Raw genomic sequence first — 27,733 nt, forward strand, 5'->3', positions numbered from 1 at the left:
GGAATAATCATTTATATTCATCAAAACTCTCAATTTATGAAATACTTTACACAACCATTCAAATACTTCCCTTTAAAGTATATGGAATAGACATATTTTACTTTTCATCTATACAATCAATAATTAGTTGATGCTTTAATTTAAAAAAAAAACTGAGTTATCATGGTTTTCTTCCATTGTTCTATTTATCCCCAAACCTAGTTTATCTCTCAGTCTTTGCTATTATCGGTCTACTTTTTCCAGCATTTAGGACATATTGTTTTAATATGGAGATGGTTACATGCCAATAATGAGTTTACTAATGAATAGCTTCTAAAGATCAATGTTAGCATTCTTTTAATGGAATTTTAAAAAATCGCTCCCAAGAGCTTGTCTAGGAAAAGATTTACCGATGAATAATCTACTGTTTTCTGAACAAAAGTTGTTTCTAGTGATGACATAGGTTTGGTAAACGATTGACAAAAATATAAGAAGACATTTTCCAATATTACTAATGCTATTGACCGATGGAGACAGACAGGGCTTAACTTCCTATTAGTTCAGTGACTGTAGGGAGTTCTAACTGCAACTTCTAACCGGTTCATGAGGAATAATCCCAGCATTTCTGTGGTAGGCTAACCAATGATCCCAGAGATATTCATGTCTTATCCCTGGAACACATAAATATTATCCTACATGACTAAAGGGATGTTGTAGACATGATTAAGTACCTTTAGGTGAGGATATTATCTTGTATTACTTGGGTAGACCTTAAATGTCATCATAAGTGCCCTTAAATGAGAGAGGCAAAGGCAGATTGTGAAAGGACGGTGTGATTATGAAAACAGGGTGGAGCGTTGCAGCCAGGAGCCAAGGAATGTGGGCAGCCTCTAGACAAGGAAGAATCAAGGATCGGTTTCTCATCTAAAGCTACTGCACATAACCAACTTTCTTGATCCCAGTGAAACTGATTTCAGACTCTTGGCCTTTAGAAATGTAAGAGAATGAATTCATATTGTTTTAAGCCACCGGGTTTGTGGTAATTTGTTATAGCAGCCATAGAAACTAGTACAATATCCTTTAAAATTCCTTCCCTACTAGGAGTTTACACAAGTCACTCAAAACAGTGAATAATTTGTTACAGATGTATGGAATATGTGCCATTAATTTTGTGTCTACATTTTATTTAGATATTGATAATTAATTTTTGTTTTAGTACATCTTTGTTTAATAGGTTTATATTTTTTTAAATTTGCATTTATTTTCTTTATAATTTCCACAAAGCATTCACCAACATCTCTCTGTTTATCAACATGCAATGCAAACAACTCACCTGATTTTTAAGCATGATTTATTTTGTAACTTTGTACGGTTAAAATGATTTAATAATGTATTTATAACTAAGACGTTAGGCTCCATAAAAAGGAAACCTCTTCTGCTTTGTAAATAGAATATTAAAACATTCAGAAAGATGTCTTTGTTTTAAAATTTGCCTGAAATTTCACTATCCACATTTGATTGGGTAAATTTTTATAAGCTGGAAAAACTATATAAGCCTAAATAAACTTCAGGTGCTATCTTGGTAGCAGATTGCACAGGAAGTCTTTGATCACACTTGTTTTAAAAAACAATATTGTTTTATCACTGTGGTCCCAGATTCATAGGTTCAAAGTATAAATAATTCATATGACAATGTTATAATCATGCATAGCGTAACTGTGTGTATGAATCAGTCTGAATGTGGACATAATCTTGTTTATAAACATTACCAACTAACTATCCATGAAAAAGAGGGTCGTATATCCTAGATTTAATTCCAGTTGAATTGGGTAATTTCAGTCTCTGCACCTCAGTTTTCCCCCACAAAGGGACTGGACTGCAATACCTCTCTTAGTTGTAAAGATACTTGGGTACAATTGTTATTTTATGTTTAAATTAATAAAAAGGTTCTCATTCTGATGATTATCTCCAAACTTTGGTGCCCATCAGAGAAGGCTGGCTCGAATCAGCAAGGAACTGTTCATTTGGTTACACAACCAAAATGCAGCTGGCCAGTTATTCTCAGAGTGATGACTAATATTTTTTTTTCCAAAAATTATACAAGAAATAGAAGTAAATCCTTCTAAGTAAGTATGCTCATATAAATGATTTGCAGTTATGACCATTAAGAAAAATTCACACACTTCTTCTGACCAGTAAATATCCTCATGAGGTTCTGGAAGCTCCTGTGACTTACTCAAGTCCAGTCCAGGTTTGAAAGATCACTAGTTAATTGCCTGGCATTATGTAATCTTTAGTGCTTTCAGCCTCCAGGTAAAATCCAAGCAAGTTTTCTGTGTGTACGTGTGTGTGTGTGTGTGTGTGTGTGTGTGTGAGAGAGAGAGAGAGAGAGAGAGAGAGAGAGAGAGAGAGAGAGAGAGAGAGAGAGAGAGGTGAGAACTAGAGGGTGGATGAGCTACTATAAAAAGATGTATGGGGAATTGGCTTACTATCCACAAATTTATGCCAGGAAAACAGACCTACATTTTCTTTGAGAATGATGCATTGGATTTTATTTTTCAGTACCTGAGCATTTCAAGTCAAAGCATAATTTTTTCTTGGGAACTTAGACATATAATGCAAGTCAACATTTGCACAGGATTTTAACAGGTGGGTTGGTCAAAGAGTCAGAGAATAAGAAAGGAAAATGAGAAGAGCCCTTACAGGGAATGAGATGTCAATGGCCATCGCACACCTAAAATAAGCTACAGCCAACTTTCCCACAAAGTGTCAGATGAAAACATTAGAAAGTGGGCAATTTAAGGTGAGTCCTTCACCTTGTCAGCTAGTAATACTGCTCCTGAATGCTCATTGTCCCTGGAAAAATCCAGTCCTCCAAAAAGTTAGAAGGGTGTCCTGTATCCTCCACTCTATTCCCTTCCTTTCTAAACTCAACACTACTTTCCTCATGCCATGGACCACTGTCACAACCGAGCCTGGCACCATTTCCATTAGGACACCTAAAACTGTGCCATTGATTGTGGGTCCCATATTTTTGTCTTTTGAGTTGTTCCAACATCAAGGCCTCTTGCTGAGATGGGGAAGAGGGATATAGTAAATTATTCCTGTTTGACATCTGCCACCTACAAAATCAAAGGTATGCCCTTGGGGACAGACAAGAAATGCAAAACTGTGCAAGATGAATATTGTGCCCTTACATTGGGACAGTTCACATTGTTCACCTCTCTCAGTGCCTATCACCTGAGTTGTGGCCCATTACTTGGGGCAACTTGGGTTCGGCAAAAGTGAAGATGACTAAAACATGGCTACTTTTAGGCATTTGGAGTCCCTTGATGTAAATGTTTTAGCATATTGAGTAATTGTGTTAAGAGATGCAGTCAAAATGAACCTTTAGTTATTTGTTTTATTCAGTGGTGAAATCTTTCCGCCTCAAAGGATGAAAACTTGAGTAGGCCCCCTCACCTGTCTGTTTCTTCTTAGGTAATAAAAAGTCCAATGGTCACTTTACAAATACAGTTGACCCTAGAACAACAGGGTTTGAACTGTGCAGGTCCACCTATATGCGATTTTTTCAAACCAAATGCACATCCAAAATATAGAATTTGACCAGCGTCAGCAACATGGCAAGACCTTGTTTTTATCATAAAAAAACAAAACAAATTCACAGGATGCTAAACCCACGTCTGTGGAGGAATGACTTTTCTCATTCTCAGGTTCTGCAGGGCTAACTGCAGGACTGAGTGTGGGAGGGTCCTGGAACCAATCCCCAGCACATACCAAGGAACGACTGTACTGTCACATGTTGTAGTTAAAATGCTTTATTCCAAGCTGTCAATCAATACCATGAACCTGATGCCAGGTTTTGTTTTATCTTGGCCAGATGGGGCCTGCCTGAGTGTGGGCTCCAGCACGGGGAAGGGTCAGAGGTGGCCTCTTCTCTATTTTTCTTCCTGGCATTCTCTTTCACCTTCCACCAACAAGTCTGCTGGCCTGTGTCAGCCCTTTCCAGTGACAGACCAGGGATGAGAAGAGTGGAAGGTTTTTATTAAACAGGCAGACATTGGAACTGACTTTCTTTTGTCACTTCAGTGAACTCTTTGCTATTTCCATCACTCTGGATCTCTCTGCTGTTCTTCAGTTACCTGGGCAGGTACTTTTCTACTCTGGGTGCTGCTTGCTAGCCATTCTCAGTCCCCAGGGCTCTGGTGTTCACCTCCAGCCTCTTGTATCCTGTTGAGCAGACCCAAGGCAGCTCTCTCCATCCACAGTCTTCATCTGCTCCTTGGCCTGTTTTAGACTTCTCCTGCTGCTTCCAATAGAAGCCCAGCAGTCCTCTGCATTTCCCCACTGTAGGGAACACGTGTCAAAGCATTGCTCCGGGTAATCCCAAAGAGACCAACCTCTTTCCCAATCCAGTTGCCTCATGAATGAGTCTTCCTGCTGGACGCTTTTCCTCTTGGGTAGGGACACAAAGCTCAATGATAGCTCTCTCTCTCTCTCAAAAAAAAAAAGTCTTTTCACTATTTATCTTTCTCCACTTTCTGACCTCTTTTTATAACTTTGAGGGTACCATGGGGTCTTGGAGATAGACCCAACCCATAGTTATTTCTGTATACATTCTGTATTTGAAAATCTTTCCCACACTGTCTCCTATCTAATATCCATCATATGGATACCTCAGTCTAAACAGACAGAAGACAACTCATAACATTCTGGTAATGAACAATTGCAATACAGTGTGGAAAGTGAAACATCGTCAGTAACTTATTAAGATGGAAAAAGGAAAAAGAGGCTGACACTCCCTCAAAGTGAGTAAAGAATGGAGAGCAGGGACAATAATGAAAAGGACCAAACATTTCAGCAAGACCTTGAGGATAAGCTCTCATGACTCAGGAGGAGAAGGACTGTAAAGGCAAAGGCATAAAACAAAAACTCTGCACCTATGATCAAGACCTCAAGTTAGTAACGAATGCATAGGTTGGGAATCCTTTTGGTATGGTTTGAAACATTAAAAAATAAGATTTTTCCATCCTAATACTTCTGTTTCCTTGCCCAGTTAAGACTTGGAAAATCTCTGCTACCTTAGTGATTATTCTTGTTTCATACATACATTCTTAAGGTGAATATTAAATGCCATTTAAATCAATAACACAGTATTGAATTTTTGTATATTCAAAGTACAATGTGAAGAACTTTAGGGCATTCAAACATAAGTTAAGCAGTGGCTAAGTCTTTACGCAGCAGATAATTCAGGAAAAAAAAAACACTGCACAAAAAGAAAGAAACCTCTCATTGAGCACCTACTTGGTGCTAAACATTTTCTGTACCATTTTAGATAGGGTGTTAATTATTATCTGCATTTTCGAGATGAGGAAAAGTGTAGAGCTGTGAAGTAATTGTGTGGATCTCAGAGAGAGAAAGGGGAAGAGCCAGAATTTGAACCTGGGTGTGTTTGCTTCAAGTCTCCTTTCCGTGACACATTCAGGTAGTCTTAAGTGTGTCAAATGTAAGCAGTCCTCAGGAGCTAGACTCAAGAAAGAGGTGAAGTATTATGAGTCCACAGGAGAGGATTAAGCTCTGAGGCTTTGACGTCAGGATGCATGATATCCATACAATTCAATGGAAAATGAAGACTTACCATCGTTTTTTAGTAGGGGGATATGGTAATTGAATCATTTTTCAAGAAGGTTAATGTGACTGCAGTGTGACTCTGTCCACACATACATGTGTGTGTGCGCCCACACACACACACACAGCTACCAAGCTTTGTAAAGGAGAAGAAGGATGTACTATTTAACTTTGTTTAACAAGAACTTTGGCTTTGCTCACAGGTTCGGTACCAAAAAATAATTTGTTAAAATATTTAATGGATGATAGTATGGATAGAGATATGAAGCCTTTAAACAAGGGAAGTTAAGACATCATCTTATGCTAGTGCAGGAGAGACAGTAAAACCTGGGAACAGGATAGATGAGAGAGATTTTAACTGTATACTCTTTATAAATTAGCAAAGAAATACACATCAAAAAAGAGAGAGACAGTGACTAGAAGTGGTTCAGAAGATTCTGACTGTGGCTTTGGGCGTCTGGAACAGCATTCTGAGAAATGAGGTCAGAAGGCAGCTTCTATTTGAACTGGAAAGTGTGTACGTTTATGCCAGTTTAGACACTCACTTGCATAGGTTTCTTGGATTAGCTGGAGATCATGGGAGAAAGAGAGTGGATCTGGCTGGGTCGGATGACAGGCAGGTTAGACAAACTGACAAGGAAAAAGGCGACCGTGGTGAGAGTGTGTGTTTCTAGGGGTGGAGGGGTCACAAAGAAAGGCCTTGTTGACACAGTTTACTGTCTTTGCCTACACCGGCACCAAGAATAGCAATAAAAGATGAGGCTAGGGGTGTTGCAGGCTCTTGTCGGGAGAAATCAATCACTTTTCTGAAGTGAGAAGGGACCAAGCATCGATATTTAAAATGGTCTTTAAACAAAAGTGAGCAACGATGGATGAAGAGAGGCTTGAGTAGCAGAAAAGGAAAATGAATAGAACTAATGTCTGGGAGTAGGCATAAATACAAAGTGATTAATCCTGAAGACATTGCAGAGGAACAGGCATCATTATTTCCCATGCTCTGATCAAGAGGAGGAGAGGAAGGCAGGCAGGCTGAGCTGTTATAATCTAGACGGACGGTGGTGTGGTCGCCCAGCGTTCTTAGCAGATGAGAAAGAATCCCTGTTACAAATGGAACAAAATTCAATCAAATTTTAAAATTCTTAACACATGGAGGGTACTTTAATATCATCACAGACTGTTGTAATGTGGTAGACAGTGCTGTGCACCAAACCCTCAAGGAAGGTCCCACCTCTGTGCCAGCACAAGCAATTATGGGTGTACGTGCTAAACATAGGCTGCCTGGACTTTATTCGAAGGAAATATATGACCTTGGGACAATTACACAACTTATCTGCCCCTCAGATTTTTAATCCATTAAATAAGGAGAGAGCAATCAATAAGGGGATAATCAAGTTTGCTTTCATATGTAAAATGCTCATGATAGTCTTCGTCAAATAAATATTTTGCTTCCTGGGCAAAATCATGATTCCAAATTAAAAGAATACATTTCCGCATTTATAATGAAGAGGAGACAACAAGGACTCCCTTCTCACCTAGAAATAACTTCAGACCTGAAAGCATTCCAAAAACCTCAATTTTCTCATCTTCCATCTTCTCGAAAGTTCCTGAAACCCAAAGAAATCAGAGTTGAAACTCGGAGACAGGATGGGTCCTCTGGGTTAGTTCCAATTTTTCCAAAATCCTTAAAATGATGCCTGAGACTTTATTCCTGCAAAAATAAAAGAAAGACTATATAAGGAATTAAGAAGGAAAGGGCAAATAGAAAATGAAATAATATTTGTATATATGCTACCATGATTTCTCCACTCCAAAATTCTTTCCATATCTCTATTACAAGCAAAGAAGAATTTATTTTAAATTGGGTCCTGAGGGCTAAGCAAAATCAATAAGGAATTTCCGAGTGCAAAGAACTTAAATTACCACTACTCTCTGGGACAATGAAATTTATCACTGTGCCTACCCTAGAGTGGAATTCTTTTGCCTAGAAATTATCAAAAACATGACTTATGAAGATTTATACAACAGAGATTTATATTGATATCATTTTTAAAACTTAAAGGATTTTTGGAGGCAAAAACTCAAGATAAAAAGGTTCTCTAAACGCAGACATGAAATGAGCTACAGTGATTTTTGGAAGGTGTATAATTTTGCAAATATTAATGGCATATATTTCTACAAATATAGCCTTAAGATAGCACTCAATCATTAAAAAATATAATAGGCTTAGTCATTTGGGTTTTCCCTAGTATTTGCTATTCAGCACAGTTGCATATTAAGTGTCCTTGGTCTAACCTCAATACTCACACTTTAGTACTCATGCATACATATGCCTTGATCTTATTTGTAAGTGTGACCCAGAGCAAGTTTTATGATTCTAGGTTTATTACAGGGCAAAGCGATTTATAGTTAATAAAGCCTTTTATTTCCTAAGTGCAATCCCACCACCAGCCACATCTCCAAAGAAATATTTATCGCATGGTGGGGGTAAGGAAAAGGACTTTCAAAAAAGGAGGAAATAAGGAAGTGAGCAAGACAAATTGGGTGGTACTGAATATTCATGACATGAAAACATTTTTATTTTAAGAGCTCCTATGCAAGGCGAGTGACGTCTCCTGTCTACTTATGTACTGTTTTACCTGAGATTTGACTGATTTTCTTTAGCGCTCAGTAGATTATGTCTGATTTAATAGCTTGTTAATATTGATAAGGTAATAACTGTAGTATGCTTTGAAGTTCTCGTTTTTGAAAATTAATTTGATTTTCTTTACACAAAGCTATGCCATTGCATTCAATGGACTAAATGCTGTGTCTTGATCATAAGAACGGAACATGGTTGAAATGTTGGCTGGGACACTTACTAACTTGGGGGTGTTAGGTTGGTAAAATGTGTGTTTCCCTATGTATTAAATGGTGACAATAATATCTCCTCTCAGAGTCATTTAGGAATTAAACAAGGAAAAGAAATAGGTTGAAATATGTAGACAGTAAGGAGATAGTATGTACTTAAGCTGAAAAAAATTGCACCTTGCTAGGATTAAGAGACTTTTGCAAAGTCTTACAGTGATTGAAAGTCATAGCCAAGCTGAATAATCAACTTTGTCTCACCCCTAGCCACACTTTTCTAAATGCACTAGACATTGCAAAAGTTGGATTTTTCTTTAGACTTTGGGCATTTCACAATTTCTTGTCTTTGATTTTTCTAAACTTGAATATAATGATACATTGCATTTTTGAAACTCTGATTTTACTAATGCCGAGATAACTGTTCTTCATTGCTGTTGCTGCAGAGCTGGTAGAAGTGAACAGAAACATGTGAGACTATGACAGTAACTCTGTTATCAGTGTGTACCTACTGAACACTTGGTGGCAAATGCAAGTGTCATGGCATTGCCCTAGATGCCTATCATATAAGGATATGCATAGTTCTTGAAACAATCCATGTGTTTCATTTTGCAAAACACAGTATTCAAATGATTTATGTAGTGTTAGTAAGAAATGGTGGTAATTATAATGTAATAAAAATAATTTAAATGAATTTTAGTGAATGCTTTTATTTATTAAAATTATCATGAAAATGCAAAAAATATTGCTCAATTCTAAGAAACGACAGTGAGCTGGCACCGCTTATACTATCCTAGATTGAGCTGATGCCCATTATCCAAAGTGAGGTGACACAAGTTCAGGAAAATGGGCTCCACATGTACTCGCCATCAAATTGGTACTGACTGATTAACACTATGGTGCTCAAATGGTGGTAGCGTTCACCAGGGATGGGGGGAGGTGTTAGACCCACATCATAGAGATGTGGTGAGCATTGTGGAGGGGAAGGGCATAACTTGAACCCTTCTTAGGGAGAGGCAAAGATATAAAATGTAACCAAATTGGTTTAAGCTTGGGAATGACCACTATTTAGGAACTTTAGTATTCTTCATGTAGATCTGCCCTTAGATAAAAACTCAAATTACTATATTTGATATCTCTGCTATATATTTCCAATGGAGAAGATTCAGAAGTATGATCTTTTTAATTACATTCATTAGACAAAGAAAATATTTTTCTCATAAATATAACCATTATAGTAACCCAAATATATACCAAATTATTTCATGTTCTCTGGTTAATATTTCAAAGTAGGCAGACTCTCTCACCCAGTTAGTCTTAGGGCTATGGCGAGGAGATGACAAGTTTTCTGCTGTTCTTTGCTGATTTCTGGTGTCCTTCCAGATTCACAGGACCCTAGAAAACTGCCTTGATCACCTGAGGAGATGGAAGACTAGTGTACGATCAACCTTTCCTATTCCTGAAGGGGAAAATGTACTGCACATCATATTTGGGCCCTTGGTACAAAGTTTGCATGAATTTACTTGCAAGTAGTTTGTGCATCAGACTATAAATTGATATCATTTTTCCACAATTAGGAGCCAAGGACTGTGACTTTTGTGTTGATTTCATCATACAAAGAAAATTTCCTTAACAATTCCAATCTGTTGATTTGGTCAAGAAGTATGTTTTCCAAAATTATCCTGGAAACCTGCTTTGTAAAGAATAATTATTCTAAATATTAGGTCAGTGATGAATTATTTGGATGGCATATTCATTTTCTAGGACTGCCATAACAAAATGCTACACACTGGGAAACTAAAACCAACAAAAATGTATTTTTCTCACAGTTTGGTAGGTTTGAAGTTCAAAATCAGGTGTTAACTGGGCCATGTTCTCTCTGTGGCCTCTGGAGAAGAATCTTTTCTTGTATTTTCCAGCTTTTGATAGTCTCAGATGTTCTTTGTTTTGTGGTGGTTTAACTCCAAAGTCTGATTTGTCTTCCCCCTGCCTTCTCCTCTGTATGTGTGTCTTCATGTGGCACTCTCCTGTGAGTGTGTGTATTGTGTGTGTCCAAATTTTCCTCTTACAGTACACCAGCCATATGGGATTAAGGCTCCACTCTTCTCTAGAATGAACTCATCTTAACTTAGCTAATCATATCTGCAATGACGGTTTTCTCCAACAAGGTCACATGCTGAGGTACTGGGCGTTAGGATTGCTGCATTGCAACATATCTTTTGGGGGGACACAATTCAACCATAACGGAAGGCTATCTATAATATCAAATATCGATTGTTAATTGCTGGGTATAGGCATACAGAATGTCTATTATGAAGCAAGTTCTATGAAGAGTGAAAACAAAAATTATTTTTGTAAACTAGAAATTCATACTTTGTGAAAATGTTTGCTCAATGTAACTGAATTATAGTATGGTTGCAAATAGTCATCATATTCATCAACTCAGTCAGGAAAACACACCTGTAAAATTACTCCCACTCAATGGTCAGCTGATCATGATTCCTTAATAATTTGTGGCTATCATGTTACTTAATTTATTAAAAATAAAATAAATTTGATGGCTATCCAAATCACAGTATGATTTTAATGTGCCATATAGATTAATCTGGAGTTAAGAGCAGAGTTATGGAGACAGGCTGTGCAATTTGGAATCCATGCTCTGTCACTTACCAGTAATACAACCTTGGGCAATTTGGTTAACCTTGTTCTGACTTCATTTTATTATCTGCACAATATAGACTATCATGCTAGCTATGCAATAAGATTGTTCTGAAATAAGGTAGGTCTTCTAACTTATGTAGAAGAGATTCTGACAAATAAACATTTCTTTTTTTTTTTAGGTTTTATAAAATTAAGAGCTATTTATTTCATATTCTATTTTTTAATAAAAGGAACAAAAGAAAATCAAGTCTTTAATTATTAAGTAAATTCAAAGACCAAATACATAAGCTTTACATTTAGCAATTGCATCAACTGGCAAATATTTGAGTTATCCTGGCAATATTTGATATATGAGCTCATGTGTATATTTAATAAAATACAAGGATTTTACAGGTATTTGGTTGGTTGAGGTATAAACTACATACATTGTATGTATTTCAAAATTAAACGTCTTAAATAAATTCTGGTTATTGATAATATGTCCAATTTCTCATTTGATATATGAAATAATTATGTTTTAGACAACACATAAACTAATGACACTTAAAAAGAAACCTAAAACAATTTAGGTGCAGTTTACATACCCCTTCACTAACTCCATCTATGCCTGTCCTAGTTGGGATTGCTGTTAGCTTGGGAACTTGCAGATATTCTTGTTTTTCTATTTCAGATCTTTTGAAAATTCATGGCATGGTTTAACAAATGTAGTAATTCTTTTATTGAGATGCAACCATGCTCTTTGCAATTTGTTTTTTAAATCTACCTCCAATACCATCTCACCAAGTCATGAAAAATTTCCATGGTTGTATATTCTTGTAAAATTCTGTCCTAATAGTTCACAATGTAGAATTAGCAGTGTATTTAGAATTCCCTTATTTATGGGTACATGTGTGGCATCCATACTTACACATAAATCTGATGTAAGAATCTCCTCATGTACACTAACTGGGGCAAATTTCTGGAAGCAAATTTTTCTGGGTTACAAAATATGATTTTTAACTTTGCAGATGCTCTTAAATTGACCTCTAAAGTATTAATCTATCCTTATGTGTTGTATTTCTTTATGTTACATAATTCTATTAAAAGACACTTCCTTTGTAGTGTCTGCCGAGGCCTATTTCCAAACATTATCACAGCCTCCTTGATATTCTCCAAATTTTAATATTTGACAATATTATGTTATGAATGCTGATTTATAATTGTTGTTTTATGTTATTCTAAATGCCAACAATGTTGGCAACACTTTCTATTTTAATTAGTCATTACATTGATTTTTTGGGGGGGAATTGCCCTATCAAAGTCTTTGCTAATGTTTCCTATTGAATTCTCTTTCTCAGTCTCTGACTAATTTTTTGATTTTTGTGGGCTTTTGTTTTGGCAACATAAATTATCCTCTGTTTTATTCTGTCCACTATCTTTTAATTTTTCTTATAATGTCTTATTTAATAGATCAGTTTCAATTCATATATGAATATATGGCTGATTTCTATTACGCAAATCTCCCAAAACAAATAATCACAAATTTACTATAATTTCTCCAAATATTTTTTCAAGAATCCATTTATAGATAAAAATTTTTAATCCATCTGAAAGTAACCTTTGAATATTTTGAGGTATTACTTTCATATATTTAAAGATACAGAATAATTTATGATAAACGTATATGTCATATTTCTAAATTGAGCCTTGGTTTTACTCAATATTGCTGCCCACTGAATGAAACAAGAAACCTAATAAAAGTTGTGTCTTTATTGTGTCCATTATCCTTTCCCCTCCTTTTTTCCTGTTTTAAATTTATTTTTATGGCATAATTCATTCTAGATAGATTGTTATTATCACAAATAACTCATAAGATTTACCAAAATTATATAATTAATTGGAAACCTTTCCTTATTGAATCCAAATTCATCAACTTGTCTTTACTTCCTTCTTGCTAAGGTTATAACTTATAGAAATTTATTTAGGGTAATCTAGAAACAGTACTTTTTCAGTACTTAAACTTGTGAAAATTTGAATTACTTGAATTATTTATCTGTGTATATAAGTATATGTTATAATTCATTTTCTTCTAGTATAGATGAATTTAATGGACAAATTAACTTTCTCAAATATACATTAATAGCATGTGTGTGTATGTGTTTCAGTATATATAAATTTAATGTATATCAAATAAGTTAGTTCAATTCAGTAGGACAAAAATGCTTTATTCACTAAAAGTTGCTAACACAAAAGACTTACACTGAAGAAAAGATAAAATTGTATTCTTATCTTATAACATAGAAGAAGCTATGTTCAAATGAATTAAAGATTTAAATGTAGCTTATAAGATAGTACAGATTTTAACTGAACAATTTTTTAAAATATATTTTAAACTAGAGACTACTGGAGCTTTTTTATTTTTTTAATTTTTTTTTTTTATTTTGGCATATTATGGGGGTACAGATTTTAAGGTTTCAATAAATGCCCATTTCCCCCCCTCCCCCTACTGGAGCTTTTTAATACGAAAAGGAAGCATATAATCTATAAAACATGAAATTGATTTGTAGATTTAAAATTAAAATGAACAAAATATAAGGTACACTATTTCATAAATAAAATTAATGAACAAAAGATAAAATGAGAAAGATATTTGAAATACTTGACAACAGCTTAAGGGCTATAATATACAAAGATCTTGAACAATTTTGCTAACAATTAAAAAAGCAAATAGGCAAAAGATAGACAAAAGATATGAACAGATAGTTCAGAGGGAAGCAAATGCACGTGGGCAATAAATATTTGAGAAGATACTCTGGTATTCATGAAAATGCAAATTAAATTAATCATAATATATAACTTTATATCCATTAGATTAATAATTGAAAATAACAAACACAGCTATTTGGAGGAAATGGAATAATATACTTTAATACATTGCAGATAAAAATGCAATTGCTTAAAGAAAATACTTATGATAATTTATCTCATAGTTGAAAAAATAAGGATATATTAATATTGATTGTACCAAATGTGCAGTAGTAAAACCAAGCAAATGGATATAAATCGATGCACCACAATAATGCAAATGAAACAAATAGTGTAATGCACAAATAGTGCGAATGAAACAAATAGATCTACACCACACGTTACTGAGACCATAAAATTAATAAATCAACAATTCCAATTCTCTGATGATTAGAGATGTTGAGCATTTTTCATATGTTTATTAGCCATTAGTCTTTTCTTTGAAAAACCTCTGTTCATGTCTTTTTGCCTACTTTTTAATGGGTTGTTTGATTTTTTTCTTGCTGTTCTGCTTGAGTTCTTTATAGTTTCTGGTTATTAGCCTTTTATCAGATGTATAGAATGTAAATATTTTCTCCTATTTTGTAGGTTGTCTATTAGCTCTATTGATTGTTTCCTTGGCTGTGCAGAAGACTTCTAATTTGATCAGGGCCCATTTATTTATTTTTGTTGTTGCTGTGACTGCCTTCCGCAATCTGGTCTTCCACATAAAATCTTTGACTAGGCTGATATCTATAAGAGTGTTTCTAACATTTTCTTCTAGAATTCTTAAGGTTTCATGCCTTAGGTTTAAGTCTGTTACCATCTTGAATTAATTTTTGTGACTGGTGAGAGGTGTGGATCCTGTTTCAGTCTTGTACATGTGGCTACCCAATTTTCCCAGCACCATTTATTGAATAGGGATTCTTTTCCCCAGGGTATGTTTTTGTCTGCTTTGTCAAAGATCTCTTCTTGTAGTGGTGGACTAGCAAATTCTAATGTGTATGAAATGTGTTACATAAAAGATATATTATACTTTGATATGATAGCAAATATTATATACATTTTGACATATGCTATATATTAAATATTATTAAACTTTGAAATTTTATTATATATATTAGACTTTGATATGTAAGAAATTCAATTAGTAATATCTTCAGCTATACTCTTCAATATGGTAGTCATTAGCCATATGTGTCTATTTATTTTTAAAGTAAATTAAATTAAAAATTATGTCTCCCAGCCACACTAACCCATTTCAATTTCTCAAGAGCCATATATGATGGTTGTTGCTACTGTTTTGGAACTGACTGATGTAGAATATTTCTAGCATTACAGAATATTCTGTTGGACAGCACTTCTCTAAAGAAACCACTAGAAGAATAACAAAATAGTCATTAAGAAACAAACTAATAAAAGGGATAATTAAATTACAGAAATTCAACAAATAATCCTAAAGAAGGGAAGAAGAAATAAAAAAAGATATAGAACAGGAGTGAGCCAAATGGAGACCAAATAGTAAATTGGTGGATTTAAAGTAATATCAATAAGTACAATAAGTGTGAAAACTAAGTAATCTAAATAAAAGAAAAAAAATAATTAATCAGAATGGATTTAAAACTTGATGCTAGAAACAGATATGCCTTTAAAATAATAAAATAATTGATGTTCAAAGAATGGAAATGATAAACTTTGAAAATTAACCATAAGAAAGTATAGCATAGAAATATAAACAAAGGAGACAATAGCGGAAGCAGTGAGAGGGACATTTCATAATGGTAAAATATCACACTCAAAGGAAGAGAATGCAATTCAAAATTCATGTGAACTGAATAAATGTAGCTTCAATATATAAATAAAAACTGACAGAAATGAGAAAGAGACAAATCTAAAAATATTTTCATACCTCTCTCAATTATTGAACATTCAAAAATCAGTAAGGATATTAAAGATTTGTAACAATAATTACAAGTGTGATAAAACTGGCATGTAAAGAGTCCTTCCCTCAGTAATTGCAGAATATGCCTTGTTTTCAACTCTGCTTGGAACACTTAGCAATACTGACTACATACTAGGACATAAAGCACCATGCAAAAATGTTACAATCTTGGTACCATACAGACCATGTTATCTCGAATTAAACTAATTCCATGTTAGTGGAATTAAACTAAAAATCATTAGCAAACAGATAACCTGAAAATCCTGTATGTAAAGAAATGATGCAATAACGCTTATAAAATTTTTAGGTCCAAGGAACAAAAGAAATGCTAATCCAAAATATTTTGAACTTAATGATGGTGGTAATACCATCTACCAAAAGTTTTGAAATGGGATTCTGCCTCCCAGTAGGATGCAGCAGGGCACAGTTGGCCATCATTGCTACTATAACAATTAGAAAAACATAAAAGGATGTACTGTAAAAATCTTATTTTTAAAGACATGAAAAACCATGGAAATAATGAAAAATTGGAGTTAATGAAATTCCCAAGAGAAGCTCTTCTAAAATAAATTGATAATTGATGACCATTTTCATTCTTAATGGCATTTGGCGATTGTGAACCAAGGGTAAGGAGCAGGCTGGGCTCTGCAGAGACTCCACTCCTGGAAATGAAGCCAGAGGACTTTGGGCAATTAAATGGAGCTGGACAGACATTAAACAAAGCCTGAGGCAAACTTTTCTTTTTCCCCATGAAACATTTCTGAAGTCTGGAAGGGAGGAAAAGTCGAGGTTGTCCTAAAGGCAACTTCAAATGGAGAACTCTCACAATGTTTCTTTCTTTCTTTTCTTTCTTCCTTTCTTTCTTTCTTTCTTTCTTTCTTTCTTTCTTTCTTTCTTTCTTTCTTTCTTTCTTTCTTTCTTTCGTTCTTTCGTTCTTTCGTTCTTTCGTTCTTTCGTTCTTTCAGACAGAAGCCTGCTCTTTGCCTGGTCTAGAGTGCCATGGTGTCAGCCTTGCTCTCTGCAGCCTCTAACTCCTGGGATCAAGCAATCTTCCTGCTTCAGCCTCCCTAGTAGCTGGGACTACAGGTGTGCAACATTGCGCCTGGCTAATATTTTTTGTTTGTTTGCTTCTACTTTTAGTTCCTCGCCTAATTTTTTTCTATTTTTAATAGAGACAAGGTCTTGCTCTTGCTGGTCTCGAACTCCTGACCTCAAGGGATCCTCCTGCCTCGGCCTCCCAGAGTGCTAGGATTATAGACGTGAGCCACTGTTTCAGGCCAATCTTTCATTGTTTAAGAGTCAAGGGAGGGCGTACCATCAGTCCACCTCCCATGATTATTGAAGACATCTCACAGGGATGAGGAACCTACGGCCTTCTGATTTCAAGATTGTTCTTTTTTAAGCACCAAAGGAGGCAAGAAAAGCTTCATATTTCCCTGCAGCACCCCTTTTAATAAAAAGATTTGTTCTGTAAAATTTGAATTCAGTTCAAAGGATGCACTTAAAGACCTAGAAGACTACAAGTTGTCTTAAGGACGCACGTTCCCCAAAAACCTCCATCAGGAAAGAGGCTGAAGACTGTGGATCAAAGTTTTGAAAAAGCAGAACTTAAGTAACAGACACTTCATGGAATCAGTAAAAAGCCTGGAGGGCCATGCCTGAAAAATAAGGGTGATACAGATGTGGACTGAATCCTAAGAAAAGTTAAATGCTTAGGGGACCCAGATTAATACGTGATTGAATTGATCAACCTTTTGCCCTATCTGCCTAAGAAATGAAAAGCAACCCTCTGGAGAAATATATCATCGCAAGCTTTGTGATCATTTTATACATAATGTAAAGCATACAATACACATTCATTACATGCATGAAGAGAAAGAAAAATATGATCCATAATTAAAAGAACATAGTAGACTTAGGAGATGCCAAAGGATTCGTATTAAAAGATTTAATATTCTTATACATGGGATCTGATAAGGATAGACTGGAGAAAAATTATTTGATGAGATAATGGCTGAGAGTCTTCCTAAACTGATTGAAGACATTGACCAAACAATATAATGAATAGATATATTGTATTAAAATAGTGCAATGGGGCACTGTATGTATAGCAGTGACAATGAATACACCACTACTACATGTAATACTGTGAATGAATCTCACAAATGTAATGCTAAATAAAAGTCAGACACAAAAGAATGAATAGTGTAATTTCATTATCTAAAATTCCAAACCATGCAATATTAATTTACTCTGCTAGAAGTCAGAATATCTATTATTTTGGGGAGAAGGAAATGTATATTGATTGGGAAGGTACAGTTTCTGGCTTTCTGAGTAGGATTTTTAGTTGGACAACTGTTTCCCTCTAAAATATAAGGCTAATGTCACTACAAAAGAAGTACAGATTTTAAATAGATAATACCACAGGCTCTGCCCTGACCCTAAAATTTCAACTTCAGTTTGGCTGTTTGACTTCACTGAGTGAAAAGCCTGGTGGTACACACTCAGGTATAGATGAGGTATAGATATGAATTATCTGTATGTTCCAGGAAATTATTTCCCAGAAAGACATTAAACTAATTTAAATTAGAAAAAAAAAATTTACTTTTTGACCCAGGGAATTCTTGCAATCCAATTTATCTAGGCAAAGAGTAAATTCCTTTGGGCCAATAGTCCTCATGAAATTAATAGATTCTTCACCTTGACAAATAGTCAGTTATTAGACATCAATCAATTCTTGTTACAAGAACCTAGCCTCACTGTGTTTATCAATCCTGCACTATTAGGTCACACTTATTGCTTTCTCACAATCTCCTCCCCATCTTGAAAATACTGCCCTAAATCACTTGAACTGCCACTCCAAAATGTGTAAAAAAACCTTCCTACATTTCCTTTCTTAAACACTACTAATATTTGCCAATATGGCATTTCTTGCTACAGTAAGCCTAATTTTTAATATACTAATGTAAATGTATCAAAATGAAAATATCTTTCTCTATACATCTATATCCATCTATCTAACTAGAGCTATGTGTGTGTGTGTGTGTGTGTATTATTTGTTAGTATTTTTGTTGAGTAACCAGTGAAAAATCTTGTTTTCTGAGTCAGAGGTTCATATTAACAATCCATAATACGTTTGTATATGCAAAGCATATAGGTACACTAAACAGTTTTTTTTCCTTCCTTCCTTCCTTCCTTCCTTCCTTCCTTCCTTCCTTCCTTCCTTCCTTCCTTCCTTCCTTCCTTCCTTCCTTCCTTCCTTCCTTCCTTCCTTCCTTCCTTCCTCCCTTCCTCCCTTCTCAGATTGTTTCCTTTTATTAGCCCAGGCTGGAGGTGGACACTTGGGATGCATAGGATATTATCAGATGATCAACAAGTGTCCTCAAAATCCCATTTGCATATATAAGCTCCCTCTAAGAAAGCCCACGGTGGGGTGGGGGCTAAATTGCAATGCAGATTCAGGCTAATAGCATATTAATTACCCTTAGGTTACTCTAGGTAGCTAAATCTTACCATGTTTCCCCGAAAATAAGACCTACCCATAAAATAAGCCCTAGCAAGATTTCTAAGCATTTGCACAAATATAAGCCCTACCCTGAAAATAAGACCTAGTGATGGGCGTGGCTACGCAGCCTATCTGCACAACCCATGCATTTTGTAAAGAACACGAGCAGCCCTTCTCATCTGCCCCATGAGAGTTCTATTGCTCGACATGAGAGATTGGGGCCAATGGTTCTAAAGGAAATAGAGTTGCAAGAAATTCAGGATGGAATTCAGGGACTGGAGAGTTAGGATGATGGTCTAGAAGAAGACGGCTTAACTATATTTGAATAAATGTAGATTGTTGTACCGTACTTAAAAAAAAAAAAACACATCCCCTGAAAATAAGCCCTAGGGTGTCTTCTTGAGAAAAAATAAATATAAGATCCTGTCTTATTTTCGGGGAAACACAGTACTATGCTTGGTCTGGGGGATTCCTAGATTGATAAAGCAATCCCTCCTTCTCCAGGTGTGGCAATTGCTTGGGATAGGATTAAGGGTGGGCAGCACCAAAATGGAGTGCCTGCCTCTACCCTTCCCAGGTGGAAGAACTGCTGGAAAGAGCATGAAAACAGGGCACCCTTGACCTGAGAAGAGCCGAGATCCTAACTATCCACCTAACAGAAAGACAGGGCCTATTGGGGTGGATTTCCTATTGTTAGGAACCTCTAAGCACATAAAGGCATGTGGGTCTGTAGTTGCCACCCAAAGAGGAGGCACAGACAGCTCCTAATTTAAAAAGGTGAATTTGCATTTGGTGTTCATAGGTGATTCAGGCTGTTTGGTTAAAGAAATTACTAGGCCTCCCCCTAATGAAACTCTCCTTTCCCAGCAGTCTTCTTTTTACAAATACACTTCAGGATTTGAGCATGACCAAGAAATCCCATTGCGGCTGCTGACTGACAGGAAAGGCACTAAGGCCTTGACTCATTTCATGCAAAGTGCCTATTATTTGACCAGTCATCGTAATTAGAAGTGAATTTTTAAATTATTAAATTATTCAAGAGTAGAAAATTGTAAGTTCTCAAATTAACAACTAATCCAAATATTTTCTTCCTACTAAAAGAAACATTTGTGACTTTATGGATTATTACTCTCTGTACTCATACACTGTCAGTTTTCACCAGCACTCATCAAGACTTGTATGTGCTCATAAGAGCCATTTGAAAATCCTAGATTTCAGTAACTACTATACATTTGAAACAAGTACAAAACCTGAATCTAAAGAAATTACAAAGTCACAATAGACCTTCCTTTGGAGCACTGTTTTTCACAACTGAAATAGTGATTATTGTAAGATCTGGTTTTTCCTATTATCTAACAAAGTATATCACAACAGGAACACCCTTAGCACCCTTAAATTGTCTCCATTCTAGCTTTTCTGATTGTTTTTTGGTTATAAAGTTCAACTATAGTTGATTGAATTATTAACAGAAAATTTAAAAAATAGAAAAGGTAATGTCATGTGTGTTTAAAATTCCTTCCATTTTGATTTTCAAATCTGTTTTAAAACCCAGGTCTGAAGTCTACATGTATTTTATAGTATACATTGTATATATTATGGATTTACTTTTTTGTAATCCCATCAAATTCCCAGAAGATTATGTTATGTTTTGGCTTAACTGAAAATAAATAAGCAAAAGTAAAAAACAAGTTTGATTTGCTTTTGAATATAATTGAGGATCAGATTTTGAGTTAACATGGTTCTATAACCTAAATATGAAGTATGTTTTGATATCTTATAGCATATACTTCTTAAAATAGTGAAGAAATTTTATGAAATGCAAAATTGGAATTTCTTTTAAGTCACTGTGACTATGTATTACCCTCAGTTCTCAGTATCTGTGGGTTCAACTTCTGTGTATTCAACTAACCTTGGACTGAAACTATTTGGGGAAAAAATGGACAGTTGAATCTGTAGTGAACATTTATAGACTTTTTTCCTTATCATTACTCCTTAAACAATATAGTATAACAACTATTAGCATAGCATCTACATTGTATTAGGTATTGTAAGTAATCTAGAAATCATCTCAAGTGTAAGGGAGGATTTGCATAGGTTATTTGCAAATAACACACTGTCTTATATAAGAGACTTTAGCAGGGATGTATTTTCGTATCTGCAGAAGGTCCTGGAAAACACCCCCACTACAATAAGTGTCTAACTATAAAGTGTATCCAATCATCCTGCTTCGAAACCTCTACTCCAAAAATGATCACCCACTGGGTGGACCAGTTGATCTTTCTTCAGTTGTCAATGGTTCTCTCTTTATCATTCTTCATGGTGAATTTTATGTGTCAACTGTACTTAAAACTGGGAAGTTTACTTTACTAATGTGGAATATTTAGAAGAACATAGATGTTATATTCTCTCATTCAAATAGCACAATTTCATAAGATGATGAAGAAGATGAAGATGACAAGATATGGTTTTCCCTGGTGACTATACAGGGTGTAGAAGGTCTCAGGCTATGGTTGTACAATTTGTACATTTCACAAAGATGTCTGGCAAGCCCGTGTAGTCAGTAGGAACTAAAATCCAAGGCACAAGTTGCAGACCAGGCCAGAGGTCCTAGCTCCAGATTGCATCAGCCAGGCAGAAGTGATACCTTGTGGAATTGAAGGAGCATCCCAAGGTGAGCCTTAGACTACCCATCTGGGGATTAGCCTACCCATAGATGGATGATTTGCCTACCCAACAATGGGTAGTTAGCCTTGTGTTAGAGCAGGAGGTGAGTTTAGTACTATAATTTCTGGAGTAATAGGAAGGCACAAAGTCATCAGAGGGTTTTATTGTACTCTCTATAATGCTTTTTTCCTCCGCTTACTTATTAAAGAAATGCTTTTCTAATATATTGACATACATTGAAGGACATATTATTGAATACAGAATGGTCTCTGTCCTCACATATATTACAGTCCAAATAACACAACAAGCACATTTGTTCATAGTTTCAGTTAATCTCGCCTGGCCAGTGTATTGTCAGGGCCAAGGGAGTACTTGGTAGGGAGATAGCACTCGAGTGTTTCAGGAATTCCTCATAGTGGCATATGGTACAAGGAGTGTTTATGGGAGATGAGTTGTTATCAAGGGAAAGGTATTTTAAAATGTGAAAAATAAGTAAAACCTAGATATCATGGTGTATTAGGGTTCTCCATAGAAATATGTGTATGTGTCCATAAGTACATATATGTGTGTGAATGTATTTATGCATGTATGCAGGATCTACTGTCTGCAAACTGGAGAACAGGGGTGGTAGAGGGGTGGTGGTGGGTACTCTGCTGGCATAAATCCGACAGTCTTAAGGCCCTAGAGCCAGGAGTTCTAATGTCTGAATGCAGGAGAGTTGGATGTCCCTATTCAAGAAGAGAAAGAGAATTCCTCTTTCGTCTGCCTTTTTGCTCTACTGGGCCCTTGGTGGATGGGGTGATGATGTCTGCCCACATTGGAGAGAGCCATGTTTACTCAGTCTACTGATTTACCCTCATAGACACACTTCAAAATAAAATAATGTTTTTCCCAGCCAGCTGGCCATCCTTTGACCTAGTCAAGTTGACATACAAAATTAACCATCAAGAATGATAAACAGAGAACTGACGTCCACTGAAGAAGGATCCACTGGTGCTCCCAGTGGGTGATAAATTTTCAAGTGGAGGTTTCCAGGTGGGAAGGATTGGATAAACTTTATAGTTAGACACTCATTGTAGCTGAGAAATGCTGTCTTTCAAAACGCAGGTCAGCCCATAGTTAAACATACAATGTACCAAATATCTTAATATCAGGAGAGTGAATTAATGAAACTTCAGCTCATGGTAGGAATTCAGGAAAATTTTCTTGGCTTTTATCAAAAAGCAATATTTCTCCACCCAGGGAAACGTTGTCTTCTAGGGGACATTTGGCAATGACTGGAGACATCCCATCTGTCATAACTGGGGTAGAGGCAGCATCCACGGGGTAGAGGCCAAGGATGATATCATTTTCTTACTTTAACAAAATCTCAGTTAGACATGAACTCTCAAGTTTTTATTCCTTTTAAGGAAACTCTTCTTTAGGTCCTAGTGCTCACTAGTAACCTTTCTGAATTTGTGATCATTAAACCTAAAAGCTCTTAACATTTAGATAAAGTATTCAGTAACTGCTTAATGGTGACTGCACTCATACTTATGTTTTTCACTCTGATTCATCATTTCCTGATCAATGATTTTTAACATAATTGAAGTACCAACATTCCTCCGAGTTTAATGTTAATTAATAACATGGCTCTGCTCTTTGAAAACTGTGCATGTCTGTGATCTCCTTTGCCTTTCTGTAATTTTGCTGGAAATTCCTAGTGACTAAACTCAAGTACACTAAATCGTTCATAATTCTAAATTGATGCCCTAAACCCAAACCATTTATTGAGATTTACATAATTTAATTATTTAATTGAGTTAGGCACACAAGATCTAAAACCTGAGCATATATAGGAAAAATAGTTAGATTGTTTCCAAATAATAAAGAAATTGTGCTCAAAAAGTTTACATTTACTATTTTGGACTAAGAATGCTCCTTTTCAGGGAAACAATTTTGGAAATGAAGGTTAGATGTTTATGCTCACCTAAGAGGAATATTTATAATATAAAGCACATGGCTTCTAGAGCTTGAAATAGTGCTGCCATGTTCTGAGGCCTAAATCCTTACTTCACTGAGTATGCAGCATTAAATTTTGGTAGAACTTTGTTTTAACGGAAAAAGTAAAATGCTTATATATGAAAAAGTTATAGTATATGTGGTGAACTAGGACAAAAAGCTTGAAAAAAAATCATTCAAGTTATATTATTTTAGAATTGTCAACTGAAATTAAGGTGTTTGTGGGAGAAATAATTTGATAAAGGTTTATTGAAAGCTAAATGTGAGGACTGACCCAGGAAGAGACATCAACAAAGTTCTGGGATTTGTTAGAAGTTGGAAGGCTTTTCTAGGAGAGTTTAGGGGAAGGGAGAAAGACTCTTCATGTCAAAGTTGTCTTTTATCATTGGAGGGTATAATATAGAGGTTACAGTTGTTGAATACAGATTACAACATACAGGCTAAAGTGTCTACATGCAAGGCAATCAGTGAAACCTATGATTCAGAAATAAATCAGAGTACTTTTCAGTGTCAGTAGGTTATGCATTAATCAGTATGTCAACAATTTGAGGAACTCATGATAGTGATAGAATGTCATCAAGAATCACAAGACTTTCCCAAGGAAGGTTAATATGGAAGCCTGGTTAGTTTTAAAGTAAACTGTCAAATTTGACCTGTAAGCCATCAAAATATAGCCCTAAAGTGACAGAGATGGAAAGAGAGACAGTTATTTTAAAAAGGTAGACCATAAGAAAATCAGAGTGTGGACAGTTCTCAGCTGGAGATTGATGTGCCAAATATGACAATTCTCATTACTATAGTGAAATCAATGGCTAGAAAATAATCACTCTTTGGGAAATTCTGCACATTTCATGAAACAGATACCAGACGACAACAAGAGAAGAAACTATCAAATACCATGAACTATGAATTTAGGATAAAAACGTGCAGATTTGTGTATTAAATATGTGATGATGTTATTGTACATTAGTTTAATATTTGGTTATTGGACCTCTTATTCACTATACTGGAAAGTCTAGCATTGAATGCACATGCATGCAGTAAATGGTGGCTTTTTCAAACTTGTATTAGTCAACTCTGTGATCCTGTGCTTTTGTGCATCTAATTATTTTCTTTATATTTGATCAACATATATAAATTTGTTAATAAATTATCTTTAATAAATATTTTCTTTCTGTTTAAATCAAATGTTGAACTGACTATATTTGCTCACTCACAGCTAAAGCAGGCATTTACTGGCCCTTCGTAGCAGGAAAGCAAGGCTTGTAGGGGAGATCTCAGACAAACTTTTAAAAGTTTAGAAGAAAATAACACGCAGCCATACACAGGTGCACACACCCATACACAACACAAAATGCTAAGGAGATAGAGGACAGCCAGTTTATCAAAGTATTCAGGAGCACATTTCCCTTTTGTAAAGCATTTGGTGACAAGCTGCCATTAGTCACTTGGATGTTTCACATGTTAATTGTTTAATATTCAGAGACTTCACTTATAATTAGCTAGAAGACATATATGAATGACATATTTAATTAAACATAATTCAATTATCAAAACTGGCATTTCTAATGAACATTATGAAAAAAATGCATACATTTTAATTTATTGACTGATTTTATTTGAGGAAACCTTCAATACCTTTCATTTGAGAGAAGTCTTGAATGACGATCATCATTTTTTACATAAATAATAAAACATTCTGCTTATACTGCCCTTATAAATAAGATAAAGAAGAGAAAACGAGACACTATTTGTGGTTTGGTGACTAGAGAGGGACAGAGAACTAAAGAGCTGTTGCAAATCAGCCTGGTGGGTCACGGATGTCTTTTCAGTTTGTTAGCTTAGCATGTATGTCTGCTGTCTTGAATTTATTGAAAACAGGACAGAGACTTGCCAGAGTTAGCTAAAAGCCTTTTTTTTTTTATTGTTCCCCAAATTAATGATTAACTAGAAAGTATGTACTTGAGATTTGTAAAGCATATTGGCTTTAAGAAATTTTAAAAGAAGCCAGAGAATAAAGGCAGAGTGCCTTCGGAGGAACGACAGGAAGGCTACACTGGACTGCCCTGAAAGAGCTCGGTAAGCCAGGAGACATCAGGATGACAGCTTCAAAGGGTGGAAAGCAGACATCTGCCAACTTAGAATTCTAAACCCATTAGAACATTGTTTAAAAAGTGAAAATAAAAAAGACATTTTCAGAGAAATAACATCGAAGAGGATTTGTCACTAACAAAACTACATTAAAATTCTATTTTCTAGGCAGAAGGACCATGACACTGGATGAAAACTTGAAGATGCAAATTCGAACAAAGAGCATTGGAAATGGCAAATGTATCAATAAATGTAAATGAATACTGTCTGTTAAAACTCTGGTGTCTGTTAAAACTCCCATGACTCGGGGAGGTTAAAACAAAGATGAAAATTAAAACGCATGGCAGGCCGGGCGTGGTGGCTCACGCCTGTAATCCTAGCTCTCTGGGAGGCCGAGGCGGGCGGATTGCTCGAGGTCAGGAGTTCGAAACCAGCCTGAGCAAGAGCAAGACCCCGTATCTACTATAAATAGAAAGAAATTAATTGGCCAACTAATATATATATATATAAAATCAGCCGGGCATGGTGGCGCATGCCTGTAGTCCCAGCTACTCGGGAGGCTGAGGCAGAAGGATTGCTTGACCCCAGGAGTTTGAGGTTGCTGTGAGCTAGGCTGACGTCACGGCACTCACTCTAGCCCGTGCAACAAAGTGAGACTCTGTCTCAAAAAAAAAAAAAAAAAACGCATGGCAGAGAAAGGCTGTAAGTCAGGAGAAGGAGAAGCGAAATGAAGGTGGTTAAAGTTCATTGCCTGATGTGAGAAGCAGTAAAAGTACTGGTATTTAATAACTCGTGGACACGTGGTATGATTTCTGGGTAATCATTTAAAAACAAGGAAAATAATTTTGTAATCCTATATATCTCATAAATATACCAAGTGAATAGGTGAGTAAAATGGAATAATAAAAAAATAGTCAACTCAAGAGGAGTAAAATAAAATAAAAATAAAAAAGGAAGAGAAATAGGCAAGGCTAAGAGAAAAGGAGATGAATGCATAAACAATTAAAGAAGTTTGTTAATTACAAATGGACCACATTTTCTAATTGAAGGGCAACGTTATCATATTGGAGGCACACATCCAGAATGCAAATAATAAAAAATTTAAAAATATTGGGCAGCACAGATCTATACTTTAAGATATTATTGCACTGATAAAAATATATTAATAGCTCTGTAACTAAAGGATATACACACAAATGTTTCTAAAATTTCTTCAGAAAGCATTTGTAAACTGTTACTGCAGACTTAACTATATAGAGTATCAACAGTTAGCTATTAGATTCTAGATCTAAAACAACAGCTTTTTAAATTTATTTTTGTATTGATATATAAGATTTGCACATACTAATGGAGTACATGTGCTATGTAGTTAATGCATAGACTATGAAATGATGAAGTCAGCGTAATTGAGATGTCCATCACCTCAAGTATTTATCATTTTCATGTGCTGGGAACATTTCAAGTTCTTTCTTCTAGCTATTTTGAAATACAAAACATATTGTTGTTAACTATAGTCACCCTACTCTGCAGTTGAACATTAGAACTTATTCCCTCTAACTGTATGTGTGTAGCCATTAACCAACCTCTCATACACCCCACCACACCCTTCCTGGCCTTTGTTATCTATCAATCTACTCTCTACCTACATGAGATCAACT

The sequence above is a fragment of the Microcebus murinus genome, chromosome 11, assembly GCF_040939455.1.
Source record: "Microcebus murinus isolate Inina chromosome 11, M.murinus_Inina_mat1.0, whole genome shotgun sequence".
Classification (NCBI taxonomy): Eukaryota; Metazoa; Chordata; class Mammalia; order Primates; family Cheirogaleidae; genus Microcebus; species Microcebus murinus.